At 41.1% G+C, this 20,158-nt stretch overlaps 1 protein-coding gene across 4 annotated transcripts in view; it reads right to left on the reverse strand.

Annotated features, from left to right (window-relative positions):
• The window catches only part of SEMA5A (semaphorin 5A), a 316,989-nt gene extending 297,660 nt beyond the window's left edge, over positions 1 to 19,329 (reverse strand). The window contains exon 1 of one of the 4 annotated variants that reach the window (XM_061369678.1): positions 19,217 to 19,329. The gene's annotated coding sequence lies outside the window, so the exon portion shown is untranslated. Of the gene's footprint in view, positions 1 to 8,235; positions 8,362 to 18,705; positions 18,802 to 19,216 lie in introns of those variants that run through there. The other 3 variants (XM_061369679.1, XM_061369677.1, XM_061369680.1) reach the window with 3 other exon arrangements.
• Between the last annotated feature and the right edge of the window lie 829 nt (positions 19,330 to 20,158).

A 20,158-nucleotide genomic window follows, 5' to 3' on the forward strand; every position in this document is an offset into this window, starting at 1 on the left:
CAGGCTGCACTTGGCACTTGGGACAAGTTCTCCTTCCCTGTCTTGCACAGCCAAAATGACGAATGTGAATACAGTGAGTTGAATTATCAAGGTATTTTGTTTCTTTCTTTAAATGTCAGGTGCACCATAATTGAGTTCAGTGCTCTTCTAGTAGAAAATCTGAACTCACAATACCTGTGAGCCCATATACGGCTACCTTTGTGTTTGGCACACATTCGGTGACAGAGATAACTACCACAGAAGTCATGGACAGAAGTCAGGTGGCTCCTAATCAGAGAAGTGCTTCAGCAAAGCTAACAGCAAACCACTGCCTGAGGAGTACTGGAGGGAATACCACTCTGGTCATGACCTGATGATCATTTTAATTCCTTTCAAAGTGATGCAACAGGACCATGCTGGAGAGCTATTTACTGAGCTAACATTGCCAGCTCGCTGTGATGTCTCATGAAGGCTCCTGGTCCGCACAAGCTGGGCAGCCTGGAGGCTGGCTGCAGCGCTGGATGACAGAGTGCCCCTTTGCAGTGCCACACCACAACCTCAGGTGCCATTTGTAGCACATCTGCATCACCTTCCCTGTGTATCCCATAGTCTTAACATTGTCTACTGTTGTCATTATCACAGAGTACAGAAACAAAAAAAATAAATAATTAGAACTCCTCATGTTAAAGCAGAGCTGACAACATGCCACCCTGGATTTAGAAAATGTCACCAGCCACCTATTTCACAATGCACCAAAGATTGCTTTCAAACCTTCAGACAGTTACCAGAGTCTAATTTTTCATCACATTCCTCCCGAGAACACCAGCCTTCCGCATCTTACAACTGAGAACAACATATCTGTTTCCCCACACATTCTGATCAGCCTCTGAACTCGCTCCAAACTCATCTCCTAACACCCTGCTACTTCCTGACCACTCATCTTGATCTTCCTTTTATCCTTCTCACACAAACTCTTAGCATCTACTCTACACAAACCCACAGCACTGTAACCTGATAGACACTTTGCAAAACCTGCTTACATTCAACAAAACAACAGATGGCAGAGATGATTATTTTACTTTGTCAGCACAACACAATCAGCAAGCAGAAAGTACACTAATAAATACAGATTCCAGTTCAACACAAATAATACAACTCGCATGCACAGATTTGATGAGCATCTTAACCTCCCACTGCCTGGTGGTACAGGACTTTCAAGCAGAAGATGTTATTGTCTGGTAAACTTACTGATAAGGGACAGTCTACAAGGCCAAAAGTACAAAAAGATGACAAAAAGCAAATACAGGTAGTGTTTTATCTTGTGTATTGACAACTAAATTAAAGGCGGAGTGGGAAGAAGGCTCCAGCCATGTCATCCTCAGGACAGATTTAATCCATGCCAAAAAGGCCAAAGATTTGCTCCAACTGATATTGCTATACAGCATTAATATGCAATTTTTGTCACCGCTCCCAGTTTTCACATCATGTACTCTGAATCATGGGGGAACTTACCATACCCAGACAGCAGAAGTCAATATAAACTAAATGTAACCCTCCAAGTATTTTTTTTTTTACTTATTTCTAAGTCTCTAATCTACCAATTTACCAACTCCCTTGCTGTATTTAATATGCAAAAAAACTTGGAAGTTTCTCAGAAAAATAATCATACATTTCCAGCAAGACTTATCTGTATGATGCTTTGGTTCCAAATGCGACGTAAAATGTAAGAAAACTATGTTGACTTTCTAATGTATTACAAAGAGTTTTACAGTATGCATCCTTTCTAGCTTTTTAAGTTTTGTTTCCTACTTTCTGCTCTATTAAATTCTTCTCTTAACCCTTTTTTTATTTCTTAGTTGACAGGATATTACTACTTATAGAAACTGCTCTTTGATATATAGGACCACTACTTTAAATCTGCAGTTAATTCCTTATTCACTTCCTCCCTTGAAGCAGTTGGCCATTGAGCAACTACTCTTCTGAAGGAGTTTCATACATAAAGCAAACTTCAACAATCAAAACCAGAGCATTAACTGTTACCATAAAACCCGAACTTCACTATACAATGAAGCTACAGATACTGAAATCTAAATATCTGAAGTCAGTGTTAATGGATTTTTGTGCCACTTCCATTACAAATTTCTTATTTGACCTCTGCAAGATGCCTCCTGCTTTAATGCAAAGGACAAAGTAGAAGAGACACACAGCCTTTTTAGTTGAGATTTCTTTGTTAAAGCTGTTCTTAACTGCTAGCAGATGTAGCTTCTTACAGCTTCATCCTGAATTATGTTTTCTCGGATAAAAATCTTCTCCAGTCTGTTACATGTCCACAAAAGCTGAGAAATTTCATTGTTTTCAATTATGTTTTGAGGAAATTGGATAAGGGTGATCTGACAGCATCAAGATAACAGAAGAGTGTTTAGAAGTCAATAAATGCTGTTAATGATTTCTGTCTGATATCTGAAATTCCAATTTTAGCTTTCTAATAGTCAGGAGACTGCAAAAATCTCAGTAAGGCATCAGATAAAGAAAAAAAGCACCCAACTGCCCAGTCAATAACAACCCTGAAATTATAAAGCAGAAAGATACGGAGTTTACTGAAGACAGTTCTGGTGTTAATCATACAAGAAAATTGCTTGCTCTTCTCCCCCCTACTTTTTTTCTTTTTTAAATAAAAGCCTGCTTTTCTCCTAGCAGTGTTTACATATAGCTAAGGCAGTGAGTTCTTATAACATCTTGCATTTTCAAATGTCATTCAAGCTGTTAGTCAATCTGTCCTAAAATGTCACATCGTAAAGAACTAGTCATGTTTTCTGCTTCTCATGAGAGGCTCCAGTTGTCACCTAAACAAGTAAAATAGAGGATTTTTTCCCATATCTAAAGTTAGTGTTTAAACTAACAACAATACAGGAATAATTTATTTCTGTGAAGTTTAAATTCTTTTTATAAAAAGAGATGAAACATCTCTTTTAAATGAGCCACCAATGTGGCTTGTTCACAGAGATGAACCAAGAACACTTCGCTCCTGTTGGGTTCTTCTACTGCAAAGCACAGGGGCTGAGGGACAAGGGGATGGGGAGCGTCCAGAAATAAGCTCTGCCTTCGAGAGCCCTCCAGCCAGGTCAGCACTACCGCAGTATTTGAAATAGGCAATAAATTGGTCATTTTGGGGGCGAGAGGCGATGTTGGTTTTCAGGGGTTTTGTAAGTGCTGGGTTGTTTTGTGGTTTTTGTTTGGTTTTTGTTTGTTTGTTTTTAATAAGTCTTAGAAACAATGAGAATTTTTCTAAGAAAGAAAGACTGGAGAAACCAAAGCTCTTTTGCAATTTCCTATTTCAGATGTGTTTTTCAACTCTTTATGTTGCTGTCCAGATAAAGCTCTAGAACACCAGCAAGAATTTTTCTTTACCAGAGTATTAGTAGCCCAAGTGCTTCCTTAAAAAAAGAAAACATAAGTTCACTGAATTTGAATATAATTGAGCTATTTACCTATATAGCACCTTCTACCGAAGCAGTCTTAACTCCTTTACAAAAGGTTTTGCAAACAGCAAAAAGGTTTTGCAGACAGCATGTATAAATAAGTTTCTCCCCTTGACATAAGGCATTATAGGCCTGTATTTTTTACTCTATTACATGTTATTTCTTTATTTATATGTCATTATTATAGGTATCATGCTAAGATAATAACCGTAACTTCACTAGATCCCAACACACAGTATTCAGTTTTCCCAAAATTCATGCTGTGCTATATATTTTCTTAGAAGGTTCTTTTCAGTGCTTTGCATTTACTGCTTCCGTGCATGGGAAGAACAAGAAACATGCACACATAAATTTCCCTTGGAAAGTAAACCAGTTCTGCAGAACCCAAACTATCCTATGATTCCTGCTTCAAGCTAATGCACTAAGTTTCACTGTGGCTGATGCTACTGTAATGCCATTCACTCCCATGGCAGCATGGCTGTAGCGTCTGCCCCTCCAAAATGTCAGTAAGAAACCAAAATCCTTGTGGCACCATAACATATCACAGGCATTTTAAGGTCAGATTTATTTTGGTAGGCAAAAGCCTACTTTTCTTCCTGAAAAGTTACTTATTTAGTGTTCCCACAACAGCAAAGACTTATAACTGAAATAAAAACCCAAACTTGCTTAGGCACTGAGCTTCAGTCTACTGAGATAAACTTCAATTTCCATAAAGACATGAAGTATTTGAAATTCAGTATTTCATAGATGAGGAGGAATCAGCAAAGTTTTCTTGCTAGATCATCCCTTTAGCATGTGGTGGAAAGGGTAGGCTACCATAGAGTTGCTGGCCAACATTCCACTTCAAATGCCTTCTCCTTCCCTAATGGCTGCTTTATGAAGGCACAAAAAGGAGAAAACAGACCACCATCCTGAATGCCCACCTTCTGAAAAACTGCCTTGTATTGTCAGGAGAGTGAAGGGGGAAAAAAAAAAAATAGCAATCACTTAAAAACACGTTTATTAAGCATTTTATATGTGTTTTTTCCCCCCCATCACCTTTCAAAGCACAAATGCCACTCAGATCCCATCACTATTTTGAAGCCTGCCACTAACCTGCTATGGCATATTAGAAAAAGCCTGTGTCATGAACTTTTGGACAAATTATGCTTCTGCCTTACCCACTGTACCTGTTGATTCACACTTCTGTACAAGTGAATAGCTTTCTCTTTTACTGTAGCAGTGAATATGACATCTAAAAATTCAATCTCATTACTTACACTCTTAGAAGTTACACTAAATGAGAATATTAGACATCATTTAAACTGAAGAATTTTTTTATTCCCCAAGAAGTTAAAATACCACTATTCGGTATTACAAAGAATTATGAGAATCTATGCCTTTAAAAATGTGTGAGCAAAGCAATAAAAATCTGCAGACAAATCTGAAAATGCAAAACATGAGTCTTTTGCCTTACTTAAAAATTATTTAACAGCCAGAAGTCAGTCTTTTTAGTGATAACCTCAAAAAAAAACACCCCAAAACTTTAAAATATATATATACTGTTTGAATTTTAAAATATATGGTCATATGTAGTTGAAATATAACAAAAAAAGGCAACTTTTTTTTTTTCATGGTCCTCTAAGACACTATTTCATGTCCTCTAAGACATTATTTACATAACCACAAAGTGCTGTTGTCTCTCTTACATCCCCTTCCACACACACAGGTTTATATATTGAGAGCAAAAAAGAGAAAGAAACACATGCTGTTGTCACCACTTTGAAAACAAACACAAGGACTAACACCTATGCTCAATAAGTCATATGAAAATCCTATCTATCTCATTTCTACAGGGTTTTATTGCAGTGGGTTTTAAAAAGACATCCTGCCCACAGTCCTTAAAAAGCCCTCTAAAATGTCCCTCTATTTTTCCAGAAAGGGGCAGAAGACAGCACAGGATAATGGAAAGAAAAAGTCAATACACACTTTTCACACACAATTAATTAGAACCTACTGTAATTTACATAAATATTCAAGCAATTAATCAAACCATAATACCAAATTCTGTTTCTCCTCAAGCTTTACACTCCTCTAATACAGGGTTATAGCACTTTTCTTCAAGCTTATTTGGCCAAGAGCTATTGGAACGCTAGAGGTAAAATAATATAATGTGAAATGAATCACGCTCCAATCAACTCAACGTGTGTTTATACATGTGATCAAAAATAAGCCTGGATCTACTTATACTCCCAGATGAAGTCAGCTGGAATTGTGCCACCAACTTCCATTCATGAAGGACCATGTTAAGACTTCTCTGGCCAAGACCTAGTTTTAATATCTATGAAACATATTGCACATTTTGATGTCATACAAAAAACAACAGTAATAACGGTAAGCCAGCCTTGAGTAAAACCATAAAATGTTTAAAATAATACTTTAAGACCTGCTTAAATAAGAGAGGGTACTGAATACTACATAGTGCTTGTGATCACCTGCAGTATCAAATCCAGGATACAAGGTTTATATTAATTATAGATTCTGGATGAATGCCCACTGTAGGATACGTTATTTTTACTGAGTTCTGACACATCCATCCAATGGCACATCTCCACTTCTGAAGTGGTACTGTAAGGCTATTAAAGCTTCCAGTTACCACTTGGCTCAAAAATTCAGACTACTACAAAGCCCTTCCACAAAACTCTTCTTCATACTCTTACTGACTTTACATAATAGAACTTAAGAATAAATCCAAAATAAATATCTGGAAACAGTATAACAAGCAGAGGTCAGATGGGGTGTTTGTTACTCTTCCTTTCTTCCCCCAAAATCTCTCTCATCAAAACTTGAAATAACAGTATTTTACATATATTATTGCAACTTTCAGTTCAATGCACAGGAAATTCATACAGAAATAGCTTTTAGCTTTTAGTTAGACTCTTCCAGGGGTTTATACCACACTAACCACATCTGCCTCTGTCTTACTGAGTGGCAAAATAGAACCAAAAATGTAACAAACATGCTGATAAACGTATTACTGCATACCACATAAGTACTTGGATGCTGGGGACCACCACTAACCAAGTTTCAATTTAGACCTGTAAGTCGCTCAGAACAATGCACAATCGAGTTTTTATGTAAAGGTTTATACTACAGAGTTGTTGTCTAGTTTTCCCAAGGAGATATTTTTAACCAAGGTACAGAGTAAGCAAGTTTGGAATGAGCTTTAGCAATTAAGGTTTAAGATTTCCACCTTTCTACCGCTTCTTCCTTTACCTGCCACATTTCAACAGGCAGACTGAGACTGTTCCAAGAGGTGCGTTCCATTATGACAGATCTTAATACATTTTTAATCATAGAGACTTAAATGTGAGCATGGTTTTTGGCATACATCCTGAAGCAAACGATAAGATCTGTCTTCTGCCAAAATCTCCCATGAAGACAATGCCAACAATTAGGGGAAAATGTCAGCCAGATACAGTACATGAAGCATGAAACCCCCCTGAGAAGGCAAAAGTCTTTATTTATTAAATTAAATGCAAATTTTTCCATTCTAATATATTTGATCTGTTTCTGCAGATTTTCTCAGGTATGCTTAATTAAGCACAGTCATCAACACCAACTTTGTTTGAAAGAGCAATTAATGAATATGGCACAGAAGCAGCTAAGCCCTGGAGGAGCCTCTGACATTTGTTCATCATGAAGACTGTTCATTAATTGCTCTCTTTGTTCTAGGCCTCCTAATGGTATTTTTGACACCACACTACAAGTCATTGTGACTTATTCCTCACAGCTAGTGACATCTGCACTATGTTAAGTTTATACAGCTACCTTTGAAAGATTTTCAAGAAGATATTTAAAGACATAGGGGAAAAAAGGTCTGAATGTGCTGACAATGGAATAAAGAAGCTGCATCAAAATTATATATCAATATATCGATATATATTTCAACAGATTACATATATCAAAATCTCCAAGTACAGTTTGTATTAGAGAGAACTTCAGCAAAGATTTTGTATTTCATATTCACCATAATCAATGGAACTTGGCAGAAGTCCACCATGCTATTCCAACCTATCTGAACTGTGCTCTCACACCAAACTGAACCATAATGCTTCATAGGACTTCTACTGATCACAGGTTCTGAGACAACTGAGAAGATTAACTTTTTGATTGCTTCAGTAAAACCACTGCTCCTCCCTCCCTAAGAAAACAGAATAATTAAAGGTGGAGAGTAAAAAGTCTGGCTCTGGGTTATGAAGTAACAACACAGAATCAAAGACATCTCTCCAAGAGTTAAAAAAGGTTGTTGTCATTTCACACTTACTTCTGGAACTCAAAAGGGATAAGCAAGGCCATCCCGTAAATTAAAGCACATACTCGGTGTGCACTTTATGAGTTTGAAAAATTAAAATTTGTCAATCTCCATAACAGGTCCATAGTATCACATCATCCATAGTGGAGTTCTACTGCAATGCATGCCATAATTCACAGCAGCACGAACAGAAAGCAAATAACAAGCAAGCTGCATGGGAAGTTCATACCTGGAGAACAGCAGAAAGCAATATAGATCCATAAACCTTCAACATGCAAGTGTAAATAGAGTCCACCCTCCCAACTGGTGACATTGTTTCAATTATCCCCACCCAGTTTTCCAAAGTGAGATTCAATTTCTGTAATTCATATTATATAGCAAGTCCTGCCTGCCAATTATTTACATAAACACAGCCATCAAGTTTCATGCAGTTTTAATATGTGAGAAACTCTATGTTAAGCATTTCATTACCTAATTGCATACCTCCACGTACTTAAGAAGAGTAGCAGAGCAGCAGTGGATATGGTTAGCTGGAACCTTTTTTCTTGATGCAGTCCAAAAGGAGTCAGATCCTACGAACAGCCAAGGCAAAGCGAAGAGGGCAACTCTGTGATCCCGAGTAGGGTGCTGAGTATGCAGTGGTAGAGAGAAGACGTAAAAAAGGGTTTCACATTTTTGCAATTGCCCATATCCAGTCCAGTAGCTCCTACCACACTGTTCTCTGACACATAGGCTCTTGTGGTTTCCTTTAAAGCTTTCCATTCCCTCTCATCCAAAACATCTCCCATCTCTTGTTTCTACCAGGTGTTTCTCCCCTCTTGCCTGCTGTTTACCTCATTATCTTTACTCCATGAATGAGGCATTAATAATAATAATAACAACAACAACACCCACCCAAACAACAGTAGGTGCCCTTCTCTGTACTGAGCTTCAGGACACAAAGCAGCAGGGCAAGAAGCAGAGCCACAGGGGTGCCAGCAGGCTCCTTCCAGTCTAAGCACCCCTGCCTGCCCAGAGTCCAGCAACTGCAATATGCTCAGTCTGGGCTACCACAATGCAATGGGTGACCTGCATGTCCTAGATGTTACAGAGGTAACATGACACTTGGCACAGCTTCAGATGGCTAAGAGAAGGCTGAGTTTGCACACAGCTTGCTGACTTACGAGATACAAAATTCACAGCAGGTTCTCATCCTTGATGGATTAGTCAGAGAAGGATCAGCAAACCACACCAGCACTGCTATTCACACCTTTTTGTTTATATGCACAAAAGAAACAATTGAGAATCTCAAGAATCATTTGCTCATTAATACGTTTATTATTAACAGAATGCAGGAATACCTTGGCCTGATTTCTGCAGGATGATGCTTAAGGCCTTTGAGAGATCTGGCAGAATTAAGTCAGGTTACTAAACAATAAATCAAGGGATATTGTGGGGGGTTTTTTGGTTTGGTTTGGTTTTTTTTTTCCTTTAAAATGTACACAAAGCATAAAGAGCTCATTTTACTATTATTGCTATACTAAAAGGTAGATAACAAACCCTGTAGAAGAATTATTTCCAAAATTTTTTGGACCATGAAGCAGTGCTAATGTCAATCCTCAATATCACACCCCCTTCATTTGCATTAAGAAATCTAACCTTCATTTGAGAATCCTACAAAAGCAACATAGATTGTACGTTATCTCAAGTAACACTTTAAGATCTATCAATCCCACTTTGGGGGTTACAACTGCAGTTAGAGGTAATCAAATGGGAAATAACCTAACTGATGAAGAAGTTAAAACATAACTGTACTTATATTTTACACAGATTTAATCACAGCCTACAGCAACAGTGCATGGCAAGATGGTAATCAAACCAGAGGCAAACTACAAAGAAACACTTGCACCTACAAAGTGTTCATCAGCTTTCAGAAAAATGTATTAAAGACTCAAACTTCCATGTACATTTTTATTACTGTAGTCCAATTAGCTTGTCACTGTTTCTGGTCCACCTAAATTAAGTTAACTTCATAATTTACCTAAATTCTACTGATTCAATCGTATCTTCTGAACCCAGTCAAATCACATCACGACCTCTGCCTTTAAAAATCCCACTGTAGTCATCATGAAGGACTCATTTAAATTTCTTTTATTCATTTTTTTTTTCCACTCCCAAGCAAAGGTTGCTTCATTCTTCCTCACAGTCCAGCTTGCCAGAATAAAGTTAAGAAGTCTAAGAATTTTAGATATTACAAATCAATATTGACACCAACATTCCTTTGCTTGTCAAAGAGATGAGCCCTTCAGAGCTCAAAATAAAACCATCAACTATCAAAACAGTGTCCTGATCTCTATTTCAATTCACTTTGTCTTTTGGCACAATCTTGTGCTCTAACCAGTAGACTGAAGCTGGTATGTTCTTCCCAGTAGAAAGGCCTCTGTCCTTCCACTATCATTTTGCTTGTCTGAGATGCCACAACAGCATTTTACCAAACATACAAAGGGAGCACATGTTCTAGCAAGTACCAATGTTGGACAAACTGGAATATATTGGAAAAATGTGTGTGTGAATGCATGTGTGTGTACATATAGAGACAAAAAAAGCATGTACACACACATGAATTCCTATATATATATATATATATGGATGAATTGGAAGGTAAGGTTCATTTTGACCGTGCATATAGTAAACCAGAAAACATCTATAAATGTTACTAGCAGGCAGTTCTTTAAGAAATTACAAGTGCCACAGATACATTTTATAATTAGTATAAAGCTTTTAAATTACACTCGTTTACTGTCAGGAGGGAGCATGACTATGATCCAGTTATCTAACCAGAATGAGGCACTGGAATAGGTTGCCCAAGGAGGTTGTGAATGATCCATCCCTGGCAGTGTTCAAGTCCAGGTTGGACGAGGCCTTGGGTGATATGGTTTAGAGCGAGGTGTCCCTGCCCGTGGCAGGGGTGTTGGAACTTGATGATCTTAAGGTCCTTTCCAACCCTAACCATTCTATGATTCATTCTATGATTCTATGATTCTGGTCATTGGGCCCCACCCAACTATTCCTACATAGAAATTATTGCTGAAATGAGTTTTGTCTATAATAACCTACATTTGTCACACATTACTAACATATCTGTCAACACTATTTTTACTATGCAGATTCGTTATACTTTACCTTTCTTTGATGTTTTAGAACCTTGAACAAACCAAACACGTCACCTGCAGGACACAGGCAGCTTCCATTTAACAGGAAGGCTAGAGGAAGGCAGCTAGTGTTTCCAGCTTACTTCATGCCACACCGCATAAGACACCAGAAACCTCACTGTTTTGATGGTTCTGCACAGAGTGACTCGCATCCTCGACTTCACATGCTTAGCTATAGTGGAATGCACTGGGAGCGATCACACCAAACAAACAAGTATGGACTTTGTGTGAACAGAGATTCCATCTGCAGATGCCTTGGGGCCAGGTCTACCACCAGAAACTGATAATGGGAAATTGATGCAACAGCTTCCTCTGGTGATAAGCTCCTGGGACCAAGGGATAAGGAGTACTGTTATCAGCCTAAATGCTGCTAAAACAGTGAGAGTATCTTGGGAGCTACTGCTACAAAAAGAAGCTAAATGACAACAACATTTCAGAAGAAGATACTAATAGTTTACATACCAGTTGCCATTGCTAAGGCTGAAGAGATTACTGGTTAGGTCTACTCATTGCTTCCTCCTTAGTTAGCTGCCTACAAGAGCAATTCCAAACTCTTTTCAGTCACAGTATATGTAAACCTGAACAATGCAATGCGAAGTCTTAACTCAAATCCTTATGACTCAATCACAAGAGTAAGACTCTCATAAACACTCCAGTTCACATAAGCATAACAAAACAAAAAACTCCACAACTCTCTTTTAAAGGTTTTTTTAACAGAGAATGCTAAATCTACAAAGTTAACAAATACATGCAATTATGAACGATGCCTGATTTCTACAAATGATTCACAGTAAATCAAAAGGTAAGTTAAGTGTGTGAATCGTTCCTCACAAACAAGTGGAGCTCCCTATATTTGCAGTTATGCAATTCTCATATTTCCCCTTATTAAAATATTAGTGATATCCCTCTGCAACCAACTAGCTCTTTTTTTAACTTTCTGGAGAAAGAAAAAAAATAAAATAAAATTGCAACACAGCATCTCTACAAGTGAAGTTGGAGGACACACTTTGTCAACAGTCATCACATAAAAAGACTAACGTGTGTTTTCCCAAGAGGCACACAGCCCATTGCAGGCAATGCTTTCACATGGCTACTCAAAAGAAAATAACACATTCACTCAGGTTATTTTAAGAGCACTTTATGATTATGACTTTGAGAAACAAATATAAAGACTCAAGTTAGTCTTTAAGAATTAAGTGTTTACTTGTAGTTCAAGACTATTTTTCTTTAAACCCTGATACTGATTTTGTTGGCCTTCAGATTAAATAAATTTGCAAAACAATTTTCCCTTCCATTTACAGATAAGTAAGCAGAAATGGAATTTTCTAATAAAAGCTAGTTGCAAACTCAGTTATGGAAAGGATGCTGAAGGAAGAAAATGAGTCCCTCGCCCCAGACCATTAATTTAAAACAACAAACAACAATGGCAAAAACAACAGTGCAGAAAAATCAGATGCAGAGGAGGGATCTCTCTTTCTGTTGTTGCTAATTACACTTTTTTTGTTGTTACCAGTAGTTAAAGGATGATGTCCAAAGTACACTTGTTTGTCTTCAATATTAAAGACTTATCTAGTGCTTCAGGTAAGGAGACTCACACTATGCACTCACGAAAGCAAGAGGAGATAAACTGGAAAATCTTGCAATTCTCATGGAAAATTCAGGTGAGCCTGCAAATTCTGACTAACCTTTACGATAGCATTACATCACTTGTGTAAGTCTCCAGGGCCTGGAGTAACAGCATTTTAGGTCTAACCCACAACCATTAAGAGCAGCTTTTCTCCCCACAAACATGATCCTCTTCACCTCTCACACAACTCTAGATCTGTACACATGAACTCATGCTTTTAGCATATCAATGTAGAACAGTTACGGCATTTTAGGCTATCAGTTCCAACAGCATGTATCAGAATCCCATTACCATTTTTCAACAGAGTAAAACTGACAGACAAGCTCTGGAAGACTGAGCTCCCGTTTTTTAACAGGTTATTACTTTGAATTTCCCCACTTCCTGACACACTCAAGGACACTCCAATGAGGTGCTGCCTCTCAGTACCTCAGTCCTCAGCAGATGAGTTTAGACTGCTGGTGAAGATGGGCATACATCTCTTCCTCAGTCCGTTTGCAACCTCCACAAGAGAGCCTGTTGCTTCTTACAAAACTAACATAAACAGAAAGCTGTATGAACATGCTATAAACCACTGAGGCAAAATACAACCAGAACTCTTCCGCCAGCCCTAAATTTCATTGTTATTTGTGGAACTAATCAGAATTTTTATCTGCACAATCATCCTCCCCTCTCTTTCCTCACCTGATAATACCCATTGCACACCTGCAGTTATGCTGAGACTATATGAGGCCTATTATCATCATCATGGCTTGACTTCATGAACCAAGATTTGGGAAGGGCTTACCCATGCTTACTACAAGCACGCTGATGACTAGAAAGGCCAATGTGGGATAGGATCAGTGTCCATCGGTATTTCAAAGACAAAAAGTATTAAGAGGGTCAGTTCCTTAATACTGTTTACAGTCTGACTCCACATGGAGAGTTACACTGGCACAACTAAAAGGACCCAGTAGACAACTGACTGACATAAACACCCAGAATTGCCAAGGAGGACAACAAAGTACAGCAACACCTTCTGACTGGAACAGGATCCTCCACCTGTATCTGCCTGCCTTCAGAGAACACAGCATATAGTGGTTTTCAGGTCACAGGTAGAAGCTTTTATTAAAGGAGAGGAATTAAGAGGGTTTCTGTTTGTTTGCTTGGGATTTTCTGAAGTATTTTATCAAGTGAGTCAGAATATGGATTTACAGTGTCAGAAACAAGTGCAAAAGACAACAGCACCACCAACACAGTCTTTATCTACTTCAGTATCACATCTACTTCATAAGGCTCATAAGGGTCATTAATCCCTTGGCCTACCAGGCTGATATGCCCTGAAGAGCACTATCAGGGAAGAGTCTTCTCTATTTCCTTCCAAAGCTAAAATCCCATAATTTGGCTAAATTATGAGTTTTGGCTAAACTGTAAATCTCCTGTTGCATTACTGGGCCATATCACATCAGACACTAGCAGCAATTTTGAGCACTTACTCTCTCCTGAACATTCTTATTAAGTATTTCAATATCATTGCTTAGGTTTAAAAAGCAGCAAGGAAAAGCATGCACTGGAGCAAGAGAATCTAGATAAAAATTCAAATACACACACAGTTTTTGACTGTAAAATCTAACAAAACAGCCATATAACCCTACTGAAGGTTCAGAATAAGAAAGCAAACAAGACATAACAGAAAAGGACACCAACAATCAAACTCAGATTAAGGAACATACCAGCCCAACGACTGTTGAGAATCTCTTTTCACTGACTCCAACTCTGTCTCTGACTTAGTAAAGAAACCCTAAAAGTTTGCCAGCCTTTGAGAGACACAAGGCAATACACATGACCTATTCCTCCCATAATGGGCAAGGTCTCAGCAAGTTCACTTTTATCACACAAGGTCAACAGAAAGGGCTTCATGCTGTGTCTTCTTCCATACTGAAGTGATTCAGCAGTGCTTCTAGGACACACTTCATAAGTAGTGGAGGCTTCCAATGCAAATGTTACTGGCCTTCCAGTGAAACCATGTCACTTAAATCATCCAGATTATTAAAAAAAAACCACACACATACAAAAAGAAAAAGAAGGCACCAGGAATTTCTGTAGTGACATTATGCCAGAGAAACACAATGCAGACCAACTGTTTAAACACTATTAAAACTACAACACCAATATTCATCCTCATTCTGCATACCTTTGCCTCTAGAGTTCAACTGCAGTAGAAATAAATGATTCACCAATAGTCTTGCTGTGGGTCAAAAGAACAAGGCTGAAAATTATTAAGGTTCTCTTTAGCTACAGAGAGCCTTAGAGTTAACTTTACATTAAGCATCCTTAAAACCGAAGTCTAACCAGAAAGCACATTTCAATAGCATTCCGAGTTTCCACCTAGACTAGCAATTCAGAGAAGGAAGGCATCAGCACAGGAAGCTCAAGTTTGAAATTCAGAGAAGTGGTGGGGAAAAGAAGATGGGAAAATGTCACAATTTGCAGCATAGCCCACATCTTCAGGCCATCCAGTTGACATTATAAGCCAATCCTGCAGCCATCACATAAGCTCCAAGTCGTTTATCACATGTATTTAGTAAAGCCTAAAAAAGCATCCCAGTATTAGACAGAGAGGACAGCAGCAGGCTACATTTCCGCATTCTGAAAGTTCTTTCTGTAAGCTTCTACACCAAATAGTGCCAAGTCTGTTTCTGTTGTCAGAAATAAAAATCCAACAATTCTAAGGTATACTGGAGCTCAGGGATACAACCTGGTTTAAAAATTGGAAAAGGAATGAAAATCACTATTACCTTGCTATCACACAAGGCATTTCAGAACATATATAAGCTAATTAGGAAGAAGTTTGTAAATTACAGTTCAGCTGACACACAGCATTTAAATGTATTCTAAAGCTAAACGTTCAAACTGCTTGAAAATAAAAGATAACCTTTTCTGCTGAATTTTAACAGTTGATTTAAACTCAAGAATTTCACCTGCAGAGGCCTCAGTGCAGACTTTATTTACATCAATCCCAGCTTTCCGCTACTAACACTGACAAACATCAGCTCCTCCGTGAAGCTGCCTAACTTTCTAATATACATTTGGGACACAAGTAGAAATTTCTTTCCAGAAGGTCCCCAGAGACTCATTTTATTAATATATTTCCACAAAAAATAATGAGTATGGAGATAAGGAGTTGATTTATACAGCAGACAAATGGATTGCGTCAAAGTACATCAGGAAGACACACATTTGAGAATAGATGCATGGACAAATCCACTAACTGACAAAAGATTTACATGCTTTGGAATATGCATTCTAGCAAAAAAAAAAAAAATCAATAACAGGATGTAAATTAGACATCAACGTGGGGTCATTGGTTTACATTCGCTACCTTCCTGACAAATGCTAAGCGTATGTGCTATACTTAGATGCAACCTGGCAAATTTCATAGAATCACAGAACGGTTAGGGTTGGAAAGGACCTTAAGATCATCTAGTCCCAACATAATCGCGCGTATTTAGGAAGGAAACTGAAATAAAAGCCCCAACGTTTTTTTTGGAAGCAGTTTGCTGTTGTAACAGCAACAGATCTAACAGCACACAGTCCCTCAGCCGCTCAGCAAAGCTGCGAAGGCTCCCCAGGCTCCTGCAGGAATAGCAGAGAGCAGACTGCCACCTCTCTTTCACAGCGCACAGCAGCAACGCTGCAGCCTGGAAACTAAAGCAAACCTGCCGCGTACGGTTGACAAATACACCGCAAAAAGGGTCAGTTTGAAAAACGGTTCTAGTGTTTAACAAAAATCAGCCCACACCGTCTTTTGAGGCAGTTACTGCTTCATGAAACGCATTAGTAAAGATCAAATGTCTAGTTTGTAAATTAAAACTGTTTCTGAATAGGAATGTATACACATGTCAAAGAGGATAAAAGGATGATAATGAAGAGAAACAGGCTGATTAACAGTAATTTGGAGAACTCAGCACTGTCAAGAACATCTCCATAAAATGCTACAGAAAATTCAAAGCTCCTCTGTACCGCTTCCTGTAATTATGGGAGCAGCAGTACCAATCCACCTCAGGAGCTGTAGCAACTTTAGAACAATTGCCAAACATCCAGATTGTATCAAAATTTTATAAACCAGATGTTAAATGTAAAGCTAAATCATAGGCCACTGCTATTCAGAAGTCAGTCATCACAACATATTAACTCATTTCTAGATACTGTTCTACATTAAATAATACAGTATTGGGTCACACACTCTCCTCCCCATTATTGCCTGACAGTACTAGTAGGTGTGTACTACCATCAACTGATAGTAGTGGTGGTACACACCTACTACCAGCTGATAGTACTATCACTATCCACTTACATGTCCTATAGTATAGACGTAACCCCCAGCTCACACAGGGAGCCCTTGCAAATCAGACTGCAGCAAACGGGCTGCTTCTACTCATCCCAGGAGTTCAGCTGCTCCCTTGGCTGAATTCCTCCACACAACTTCTAGCACAGAAACTGAAGTTCACAGGAGGCTTATGTGGCATTTCTGCAGTTCATGGCTTGTAAAGTACAGTTTGCTCACTGAAAGTAACGAGCTTCACTCAATGAAAATCCTGTATTTGTTCAAGACTACATCAACAGAAGTAAGAAGCCACGTGGTTTCCCTAAGTAGCTGGGGGAAAATAAAAAAGAAACCCACACAACTTTCTCCTGAAAAGAGCAGCAATACCTAGTTACCACCCTTTGCATCCCTGCCCAACAGGAAATGAGTACAGCAAACCTGATATAACCAAAGTTTATGGATCATTACAAAGTGCACGAGCACTCCTACTACCTCTAAGTATTTTAAGAAATCAGCACTGGTTAAAGATTAAAGGAAATGAGACACTACAGCTATTAATGCCTACAGCTTCCTCAACCAAAACAAAACTGTTACAACATCCCAAGGAGTAAGCAGTACAACTTAAAAGCAAGTGTTTATGCTACTTAGTTCAAAACAACCTCTTGAACAGAAAAGTAAACTGCCACCCTCCAGAGCAAAATCTCAGCTCTCAGCAGGACTCCTCACAGCTGTTCATGAGAAAATGAGATGAATCCATTAGAAAATGTCATAAAGTTGTATTATCAGTACCTGCTGGAGAGGAAGATGGGAACACAGCACAAAATACAGAAGTCTACCAAAATCTAAATCACTAGACTAAGCAACATACCCCAGGCCATACCTCAGCCTTTCAAGGCAGCAATACACTTTTGATTGACTATGCATTCTATATAATGTCATCACCAAGTTCAACAATTCTTGGTAAGTCAAACTTGCTGAACTGAGTCAGAGTCTTACTCACCTAACAACCAGAAGACGCTGAAACCACTGGAACCAAGATCTGAGTGCAATTTTCATTATGAAAATATCCATTTTTACTACCTAGGCTAGCATCACACCAGCTTTTCACACAAAAAAAGTTCAGACCAAGAGCAGCTTGTCAGCTATCCAAAAATATGGTCTTGAAATGCTACCTTAGGGCTGCTGGAGCCCACTATTACTGCGACTTTAACAACAGTTTTTAGGTTTAGGGTTTTTTTTCACTGTAATCTTGCAAATTCTAGCCATTCACGAGGATCCATGTGTGTGCACAGACTTCTACCAACAGCCTAGTTTGCTGAAGGGAATCACTGACCCTACAATCCTGTTCCCTCCCCCCCGGCATAATCCCGAGCAGGTTATCGTTGTGTCAGTCTAATGTGCATATATAGCATCTGCAATGATATAACAAACCCTTACAGCTGTCATTTACCTGAAAAGCAGTCCTCACAAAAAGACGGATTAATACAACAGACCCAGGTGTTTCCTTCTGCGTTGCTGTGGAATGGTAACTCAAACTCCTCAATTCAGAAAATGCCAAAATACGGTCACACCACAGACCGAAGCCAGTCCAGATAAATAACTGCCACAATAAAAGTACATTAGGACTTTGGATGGTACTGCAAGAATATACCACCGAAACCCCCACGTTTCTCAGGCAACTGCGGTGCCCTTCACGCCGTTCCTCTTCTGCTCTCACAGCAAGACGAGGCAGAGCAAACTTCACTTGCCGAAGTGTGACAAAACCCCTCCAAAACGCCTCGGAGCCACCGGCTGCCCCTCCCCGCACCCGGTGCTCAGCGAACGCAACGGACCTCACGCTCCTGGGCGAGAAAACCCTCCCCCGGTTGCGACCCCGGGGCAGGGGCGCCGGGTGAACAGGGAAACTGGAAGAGTTCGGCTTTTAACCCGCTGGAGACACGGTTGCTCGCCGAGTGCTTCTTCTCCCGAGCAAACAGCACCGTCTTTGGGGAGAACGACCTCCCGTTCTGAAAGGCTCGGTGGGCTCTCGGGGGCGGGGCGGCAATACCCGAGGCAGACTCCCCCCGCCCGCAGCGCTCCCCGGCACCGGCACCGCTCCGCCTCGCCCCCAGCTCCCCCTGCCGGCACCCTGCCGCTCCGGCGGCCGAGACCCCGGCCGGCTTCCTCTCCCCCCACCGCCTGCCCCGGCGCAGCCCCGCGGAGCCCACTGGAGGCGGCCCCGGGATGGGAGAAGACGGCCGGGCACACATCATCATCCCCCCACCCACCAGCGCCGCTCTCCGAACACCGCCCCGAGCATGAGCACCGCGCGGGGGGAAAGGGACCAGGGAGGACGGGGGTTACCTGCAGGCACCTTAGGGCCGCCGGGCGCGGTGATGCCCCGCTCCCGGCGCGGTGCCGCCGCCTCACGCCGCCATGGCCGCAGCCCCGCCGAGCCGCCCGCGCCCCGCTCTCTCCCACCAAGTTTGCGGCGCGGCAGCTGCGCGCCTCGGCCGGACCCAGCGCCCCGCCGCGGAGGCGGGGCAGCGGCAGCCGGGGCGGCCGCCCGCTCCCGGGGGTGCACGGTTCGGGTCCAGTCGTCGCGCTGCCCGCAGCCGTTCCCCAGGCTGGGGTGATGAGCTCGCATTACTCCCTTCCCTCCCCCGCGCTCCCCCCTCCGGGCCAGCAAAGAAGTTGCGAGTGGTTCAGATATTTGTGTTTCGGGTCTGGGTTTTTTATTTTATTATCTTGGGGGTTGTTTGCTTGGGGTTGTTCGTTGATTGTGGTTTTTTTTCCCTTTCCGCGTCACAAAAATCACGACCTGAGGTTTCTCCTCCCGATCAGATCTGAGCAGCGGCGCCCCAGCGCCAGCACAACAAATCCTGCCGAGCTGCAGCAGCGATAGCGGGAGGGAAGAAGGAAACAGGGGGAAACAGTGGGAAAGCAGCGGGCGAGGGGCAGAGCCCCGGGTGCTGGGGTAGGCAGGGGCCCCCCGCGGAATGGGACGCAGCAGGTAGGGGAGACGAGGGAGAGCTGGGCGCCGGCGGCTGCAGGGGCTGCCCCGGGGTAGGAGAGGCACGGGAGTACCTCGGGAGAGTCCGGCCGTGCAGAGCTGCGCTGCCGGCTCCCCGCACACGCGATCCTCCCCGCACATTCCGTACTCCCGTCCCGCGCCGGGAGCCGACGAGGCAAACCCCAGTGTTCCGGGCCTTCGGGGCCGGCCTGGAGCCGTGCACCGACGGCCCAGTCCCGGTTCCAGTCCCGCCCCGAGAGGGAGCGCACAGGCCCCCTGCTGTGCGGCGCTGG

This window comes from Neopsephotus bourkii, unplaced genomic scaffold (genome assembly GCF_033783945.1).
Source record: "Neopsephotus bourkii isolate Nb327-2 ecotype Australia unplaced genomic scaffold, CSIRO-AGI_Nbou_v1 NB_1508, whole genome shotgun sequence".
NCBI lineage: Eukaryota > Metazoa > Chordata > Aves > Psittaciformes > Psittacidae > Neopsephotus > Neopsephotus bourkii.